Below are 9332 nucleotides of genomic sequence, written 5' to 3' on the forward strand. Positions count from 1 at the left end.
AATTATTCTCATTAATTTAGCTATGGTTCTAGCAGAAACTTTAGACAAATTATTGGGAATCCAGATAAGTGTTTCTGGGTAAGTGGATGACAAGAAGTCATCAAGAAAGAGAGAGTGTTTCTGATGCCAACTTATTGGTCTCTGTAGGCAGGAGAACAGTCCCAGAATGTTTTAGTTCCATGTTGAGACTAAGGGTAGAAAGAAAAAATCCTCAGTAATTGGAAAATTCTTGCTGATTCCTTATTCTAATCCCCTGACCTTAATGTTTATCCAATAAGTCTCTTGCCCTTCCTCTTACTTGTCTCCCGAATGACTCTTGGGATTCTTTTGCCCCCAGTTCATCCATTTTAACCTGGCACACATCTGCTAAGCGACACGGTATTTTCTTAGAATAAAACTATCCACATTTACATAGAAAATGGTATTTGTTACTTAAAAGTTTCTTGGTGGTCCTAATAATTGCTCAGAACTAAAATTCTCAGATTATAATTCAGACACAATTTCTGAACATAAATGAAAAAAAAATAGCAAGATGCACATGAAGGGAAAACATCTAAGGTTTTCTTAATTCCCTTGCATTCAAATTATCAAATTTTATCCCATATGTAAGATTCATAGCATTTTTAGTGAGAGAAGAAATTTCAAGAATTAACTAAAATATGGCATGGATTACTTGTGCATTTCCATGAATGTTCTTTATTTAATCACCAAAGTACACTATTATGCTATTGGTGAAAAAACTAGGACTCAAATAAGTAGTTTTTCAGCATCATAAAGCTAATATTTAAATCAAATAAGTGTCATCTTTGCAGCTGTGGTACAGTAAAAATGACAGAAAACATGCTCAGTAATAAATTATAGCGAAGGAAGATGGTTAAGTATGCATGGAAAAGCCCAGGGCCCAGACAAGCAACTCAGACAAAGAATATTCCCATGCTAAGGTTTGAGGGCAATAGAAACAACTTAGGTAGAACCCAACATATAGAACACCAGCAGACCCTAAGACCAGACAGGGAGTACAAACTACCTAACCCCAGAAACTTCAGCACATCCCCAAATCTAGATTTTTGCCTAAGAAACAGAAAAATAAAAATAAGAAAGATTTCTGAAACTCTCCTTCTGCCCCAGTCCTTCTGTCTTCCAGTTTTCTGTCAATGCAAGTGTCAGTAGGCTTCATTGTGTTACATTGAATAAGAGAGTGTGCACATATCTTCCTTGAATAATCGACAAGTCCACTGCCTATTGCAAATATATGAATAGAAGGCTGGAGAAGAAAAACAATGCAACAACAGAAGGATATGTGAGCTAGGCTAAGCTGCTAACATCTCATTCAGAAGGAGGACAAGTAGAGGAGTGACATAATGCAAGTAGCCTTCTTAGGCAGTTAATAGTCTGGAACCACAAAGAAGGCTATTGAGAACACTGCAGATCTTTATGTAACAAAGAAGTCCCCCTACAATGGTTTTTAGGAAAAAATGACAAGGCAAATATGACAGAAAAGCTATAAGTGATTATTCATTTACTATGTTTCTAGCAAGTGTACTCTGTGATTTATATATAAACAGTATTCCAGTTGATTTCTCATGACAATTCTTCAAGTAAATACCATTATCTGGCTATCTAGACAAACTGAGAATGAGGGGATTAAATGAAATTCCCACAGCTACATAATGAAACAAAACAATAGAGACTAAAACTAAAAGTGATAAAATTTATGTGTTTATGAGCACAGTGTTTGGGCCCCATGTATGGCCTATTCACCTTGTTATACACAAGTTACCTGTGTTTGTTAATTTTAGTTTATCTGAGTGCTAGTAGTGAGAAACCAATTTTATTTGGGGTTCATTGACAATGTTGTTATTTAGTAGAACATTGACCCTCTCCTTCAGCTCCTACAAATCAAATCCCCCAGTCTCATTCCTAGCTCTGCAACAGAATACTTATTGCATCCTTCTTTTTTCCCCCTACCCCCAGTTTTCCAGTGGATCCTACCAATCTTCCCTTCCTAACTTCTTTTTTCCCCACATATGCTTTAGCCCAGCCCCCCAACTCCAACAGGAAACTCCCTGGGAAACCTACCAGCCACTCCTGCTAGGGAATTAGGTAGGCTAACAGCAGATCTTAACCTCTCCTTCCCATTTGTCCAAGTCCTATTCCTTAGTCTCATCCCCAGCTCTTTTGGCAAAACCTTTCTGCTATGGCCTCTCCTCACTCTCCTGCCCCCCAACCAGGAGGACTGACTAAGCAGATCCTGGTGGAATACCATGTATTACCCTCTCATGAAGCTCCTCAACTACTGACAGTCCCTGTCCCCATCCCTTAGTCTCAGGACCCAACACCCAGAAAACACATTTGACTTTGAACACCAAGTTGCCCACAACCTATGTAGACCCAAAAAAAGATTTTTCCCATAATACATAAGAAATTTAAAGAAAACAAAAAACAAACAAACAAATAAAATACTCCCCAAACAAAGACCAGCACCTAAAATTACAAACTCCCCATTCCCAGATGCCTAGAAACCAGTGTTAAAAACACAATAAGAGGCAGGAAAATGGGTCTGTACTAGAGCCCCATACTCCACAGCAGAGCCTGAATAGTCCAACATAGATGAAGCACAGGGAAAGGATCTTTAAAAAAGCCTTTATGAATATGACAGAGGTACTTAAAGAAGAAATGAATAAGTCCCTTAAGGAAATCTCTGAAATCATAAACAGTGGAAGGAAATGAACAAAACGATTCAAGACCTGAAAGTGGAAACAGAATCAATTAAGAAAACTCAAACTGAAGGAAATCTAGAAATGAAAAATTTAGGAACTTGAACAGGAACTAGAAAGGCAACTTTCACCAACAGAATACAAGAGACAGAGAAAGAATATCAGGCATTGAAGACATGATAGAAGAAATGGATACATCAGTCAAAGAAAATATTTAGTCTCAAAATCTTCTGGTACAAAATCATCTAGGAAATCTGGAACATTATGAAAAGACCAAATATAAGAATACCAGGAATAGAGGAAGGAGAAAAAAAACAGTTCAAAGGCTCAGAAAATATTTTCAGCAAAATCATAGAAGAAAATTTCCTTAACCTAAAGAAGGATATGACTATCAAAATACAAGAATCATACAGAACACCAAATATATTGGACCAGAAAACAAAGTCCCCTCAGTACATAGTAATCAAATTACTAAATGTACAAAACAAAGAAAGAATATTAAAAGGTGCAAGGGAAAAAGACCAATTAACATATCAAGGCAGACCTATTAGAATTAAACTTGTACCCTGGATAAGTCCTGGTCCCACTGCCAGGGGTCCCACAAACAGATCAAGCCACACAACTGTTACCCACATTCACAGGGCCTAGTTTGGTCCCATGCAAGCTCCCCAGATGTCAGTCCTGAGTCCCTGAGTTTCTACTAGCTCTGGTCAGCTGTCTCTGTGGTTTTCCCCATCATGATCTTGACGCCCATCCTTGCTCCTATAATCCCTTTGCCATCTCTTCAACTGAACTCCAGGTAAAGCCCATTCCCTATAGTAGGATACCTTACTCAGCCTTGAAGCAGTGAGGAGGGGCTTGGTCTTGCCCCAATTTGGTATGCCAGCCTGTGTTGACTCCCCAAGGAAGGCCTTACTCCCACTGAGGAATGGATGAGGGGGGCAGAGAGATAGGGGGAAGTGGGAGAAGAGGAGGGAGGGAGAACTGTATATTTAGTAAGTAAAATAAAAAAAGAATTTTAAAAAAATTTAAAAAAAAAGAATTACACCTGACTTCTCATTGGAGACTCTAAATGCCAAAAGGGCCTGGACAGATGTGCTGCATACTCTAAGAAACCACAGATACCGGGCCAGACTACTATACCCAGCAAAACTTTCAATCACCATATGTGGTGATATTGTATTCCCCAATATATTGTGCACCCTAATAAACTTATCTGGAGTTAGAGAACACAACAGTCACTAGATATAAAGGCCAAACAATGGTCACACACACACACACACACACACACACACACACACACACACACACCTTTAATCCTAGCATACTAGAGGCAGAGATCCATCTGGATCTCTGAGTTCAAAGCCACTGGAAACAGCCAGGCATGGTGAGACATGCATTTAATCCCAGGAAGTAATGGCAGGAAGCAGAAAGGTATATAAGGTGTGAAAACCAGGAACTAGGCTGGTTAAGCTTTTAGGCTTTTGAGCAGCAGTTCAGCTGAGATTCATTTGACTGAGGACTCAGAGGCCCATTTGATTGAGGACTCAGAGGCTTCCAGTTTAAGGAAAGGAGATTAGTGAGGAACTGGCATTGGTGAGGTGAGGTGGCTATGGCTTGTTCTGTCTCTCTGATCTTTCAGCGTTCACCCTAATATCTGGCTCTGGGTTTGTTTTTACTAATAAGACTTTTTAAGATTAATGCTATAACCATAGATGGAGAAAATAAGATATTCCACGATACAATCATATTTAAGTTATATCTGTCTAAAAATCCTGTTCTACAGAAGGTGCTAGATGGTAAACTCTGACCTAGAGAGTTTAGCAACATCCAAGAAATCACAGAGAATAAATAATTCCAGATCAGCAAAGTCAAAAGAAGGGAAGCAGGCACACACACACACACACACACACACACACACACACACACACATACCACCACCACCACCACCAACAACAACAACAACAAAATAACAGGAATCAACAATCATTGGTCATTAATTTATGTCAGCATGAACAATCTCAATTCCTTTGTAAAAAGACACAGACTAACAGAATGGATAGGAAAACTGGATCTACCCTTCTGCTGCATCCAAGAAACATACCTACAGAGTAAAGGGTTGGAAAAAGATATTCCAAACAAATGAACTTAAGAAACAAGCTGATGTATCCATTTGAATATCTATCAAAACATACTTCAAACTAAAACTAACAAGAAGTGATAGGGAAGGAAAAATCCACCAAGATGACAGTTTAGTTATTAGTATCTGTACCCCAAACACAAGGGCAACATTTGAAAACTAACACTGCATCATCTTAAACCACAAAGGACTCTCACACACTCCAATACCCCACCTTTACCACAAAAAAAAAGTCATTTAGAGAAAAACTAAACAGAGAAATGATGGAGCTAACAAATATTATTAAGCAAATGGACCTAACAGATATTTACAGACCTTTCACCCAAACAAAAGAGAATATACGTTCTTCTCATCACCTCATGGAACTTTTCCTAAAACTGACCACATACTTAGACACAAAGCAAATATCTCAACAGATACAAAAAACTGAAATAACAAGATACATCCTATATGACCTCTATGAATTAGAGCTGGATATCATCAACACCAGAAACAACAGAAAGCTTACATACTCATGAAAACTGAAAAACTCTCTACTGAATGAAAAATGGGTCAACACAGAAATTAAAGATTTTGTACAATTGAATGAAAACAAAACAAAAAAAAACATATCCTAATTTACGGGACACAATAAAAGCTGTTCAAGGAAGCAAGTTCACAGCACTAGTGCATACATAAAAAAAGGGGGGGATGACCTCATACTAGCAGCTTAGCAGCACACCTGAAAGCTATAGAACAAAGAGAAGAAATCACACCCAAAAAGATACATTGGAAAGAATAATAAATCTTGGGGCTGAAAACAATAAAAAAAAAAAAGTGCAAATGATCAATGAAGCAATGAACTGATTATTTGAGAAAAATCAATTAGATTAAAAAAGCTTTATGTAAATCAACTAGAAGGCAGAGAGAGAAGATCCAAATTAATAAAGTTATAAATGAAAAGGGGGACACAGACACCATCACTGAGAAAATCAAGGGAATCATAAGAACATAATTTTAAAAACTGGGCCGGGCGGTGGTGGCACACGCCTTTAATCCCAGCACTCGGGAGGCAGAGCCAGGCGGATCTCTGTGAGTTCCAGGCCAGCCTGGGCTACCAAGTGAGTTCCAGGAAAGGCGCAAAGCTACACAGAGAAACCCTGACTCAAGAAAAAAAAAAACAAAAAAAAAACAAAAAAAAACCAAAAAACTGTATGCCACCAAATTGGAAAATCCAAAAGAAATGGCATATGTGTGTGTGTGTGTGTATAAATATATACCAAAGTTAAGTCAATATCAAATTTAAACGGACCTAATACCCCCTAGTGAAATGAAAGCAGTCATGAAAAGTCTCCTAACTAAAAAATAAAATAAAATAAAATAAAAATAAAAAATCACATAGCACATAGTTCTACAAGATTTTCAAAACAGAATTAATGCCAATATCCCTCAAATTATTCCTCAAAATAGAAACAGAAGTAACATTTACCAATTGATTTTACAGAGCTACAGATTCCCAGATACCCAAGCCACAAAAAAATGCTCAACAAAGACAGAGAATTACAAACCAATTTCACTTAAAAAAAACATACAAAAATTCTCAATAAAATTCTCATTAATTGGATCCAAGAAAACATCAAAACAATCATCCACCATTATGAAGCAGGCTTCATCCCAGAGGTGCAGGGATGGTTCAACATACTTAAATCAATAAATGTAATCTACCATATAAACAAACTGAAAGACAAAAAACACATGACCATCCCATTAGATGCAGAAAAGGCCTTGGATAAAATCTAACCTCACTTCATGATAAAAGTCCTTAAGAGATTAGGGATACTAGGGACATACGTCTACATAATAAAGGCAGTGTACAGCAGGTACATAACTAATATCAATTTAAATGGAGAGAAGATCAAAGCAATTCCACTAAAATAAGGAACAGCACACATTTGTCCATTCTCTTCAAATTTATTCCATTAAATACTTGAAGTCTTAACTAGAACAGAAAGGCAACTGAAGGAGAGAAAAATGATGCAGATTCCAAAGGAAGCAGTCAAAGTATCTTTATTTGAAGATGATATAATAGTATAAATGTGAGTGACCCCAAAAATTCCACCAGGAAACTCCTATATCTTATAAACATTTTAGCAAAGTATCTGGATACAAAAATTAATGCACAAAAAATCAATATCCCTCCTATATAAAAATGTCAAACTGTCTGAGAAAGAAATCAAGGAAACAACACCTTTCAAGATAGCCTCAAATAATATAAAATATCTAGGGTACTCTAACAAAGCAAGTGAAAGACTCTTTAAGTCACTGAAGAAAGAAATTGAAGAAGATATCAGGAGAGAGGAAGATCTCACACATTAATGGATTGATGTAGTGCGTGTTAGTTATGCCATGCCCTGAAGCACTGCCCCTAGTCCAGCAGCAGGTAGCTGCTAGGTACTTGCCCCTTGGATGTGGCCACTAGAGACCCTTAAGACCTGGAATGCACGTGTGTGTGCTCTCTTCTCTTTGCTACCTCGTGGTCTTGGATGCTGGTGTAAATCAAGGCAGAGCTCTCCTAAGAACTGCATTGGACCATGCCCTACCCCTCCAGGATTCTGCAACCAACTCCTTTTTTCTGGTTGTGAGTAACCCCCCTAATAAATTCCTTTGACCATCAAATAGGCTCCGTGGCTTTATCCCATTATCTGGTGCTCAATGTGGGGCACTAAAATGTAGCCATAAGTTTCTCCAGTCCCGCCTGGCCCTGCAGTTCTGCAGCCACTTATAAAATAACCACTTAGAGGTTTATATTAATTACCAACTGTATGGGCTATGGCAGACTTCTTGCTAGCTAGCTCTTTTCTCTTAAATTAACCCATTTCTATTCATCTATATGTTGTCATGTGGCCATGGCATTCCCAGTCTGCTAGCATCTTCTTCCTCCTTTGGCAGTGGTCTGATGTCTGCCCCACTCTCCTTTATTCTCCTGTCTCTCCAGCTCAAATGTACCACCTAATTTTATTCTTCCTCACCATTGGCCAAACAGCTTTATTTATCAGTCAATCAGAGTAACACATATTCAAAACATACAGAATGACTGTGGGACCGTGGGGCCAGGTGGAACTGAAGAAACTTACAGCTACATATTAGTAGAATTAAAAAAGTAAAATGGTGTCATTGCTTTTCTCTGCTGAGTAGTATTCCATTGTGTATATATGTACCACATTTTGTTTATCCATTCTTCAGTTGAAGGGCATCTAGGTTGTTTCCATATTCTGGCTATTACAAACAATGCTGATATGAACATAGCTGAACAAGTGCTCTTGTGGTGTGGTTGAGCATTCCTTGGGTATATGCCCAAGAATGGTATAGCTGGATCTTGGGGGAGATGGATTCCCAATTTTCTAAGAAAGCACCATATTGATTTCCAAAGTGGTTGTACAAGCTTGCATTCCCACCAGCAGTGGAGGAGAGTTCCCCTAGCTCCACATCCTCTCCAGCATAAGGTGTCTTCAGTGTTTTTGATCTTAGCCATTCTGACAGGCGTAAGGTGGTATCTCGGATCTAGAAAAAATCATCCTGAGTGAGGTAACCCAGACTCAGAAAGACAAACATGGTATGTACTCACTCACAGCAGGATACTAGATGTGGAACAAGGATGACTGGACTGCTACTCACATCACCAGGGAGGCTACCCAGAAAACAGGACCCCAAGAAAAACACAGGGATCGCCCAATGACAGAGAAATGGAATGAGATCTACATGAACAGCCTGGACATGAGTGGGGGTAGTGAAGGGTGAGGGTCGAGGGAAAGAGAGCTTGGGGGAGTGGGAGATCCCAGATGGATCAACAACAGAGAGGGAGAACAAGGAATAGGAGACCATGGTAAATGAAGACCACATGAGAATAGGAAGAAGCAAAGTGCTAGAGAGGCCCACAGAAATCCACAAAGATACCCCCACAACAGACTGCTGGTAATGGTCGAGAGACAGCCCGAACTGACCTACTCTGGTGATGGGATGGCCAAACACCCTAACTGTTGTGCTAGAAACCTCATGGATGCAGAGATCCATGACTAGGCCCCGGGTGGATCTCTGGGAGTCCAATTATCGAGAATGGGGAGGGTTTATATGAGCGAGAATTGTTGAGACCAAGGTTGGATAAAGCACAGGGACAAATAGCCAAACGAATGGAAACACATGAAATATGAACCAATGGCTGAGGGGTCACCAACTGGATCAGGCCCTCTGAGTGGGTGAGACAGTTGATTGGCCTGATCTGTTTGGGAGGCATCCAGGCAGTGGGACCGGGTCCTGTGCTCATTGTATGAGTCGGCTGTTTGAAACCTGGGGCCTATGCAGGGTCGCTTGGCTCAGCCTGGGAGGAGGGGACTGGACCTACCTGGACTGAGTCTACCAGGTTGATCTCAGTCTGTGGGGGAGGCTTTGCCTTGGAGGAGATGGGAATGGGGGGTGGGCTGGGGGGAAGGTGAGGGGGG

Source organism: Peromyscus eremicus, chromosome 2 (assembly GCF_949786415.1).
Source record: "Peromyscus eremicus chromosome 2, PerEre_H2_v1, whole genome shotgun sequence".
Taxonomy (NCBI): Eukaryota; Metazoa; Chordata; class Mammalia; order Rodentia; family Cricetidae; genus Peromyscus; species Peromyscus eremicus.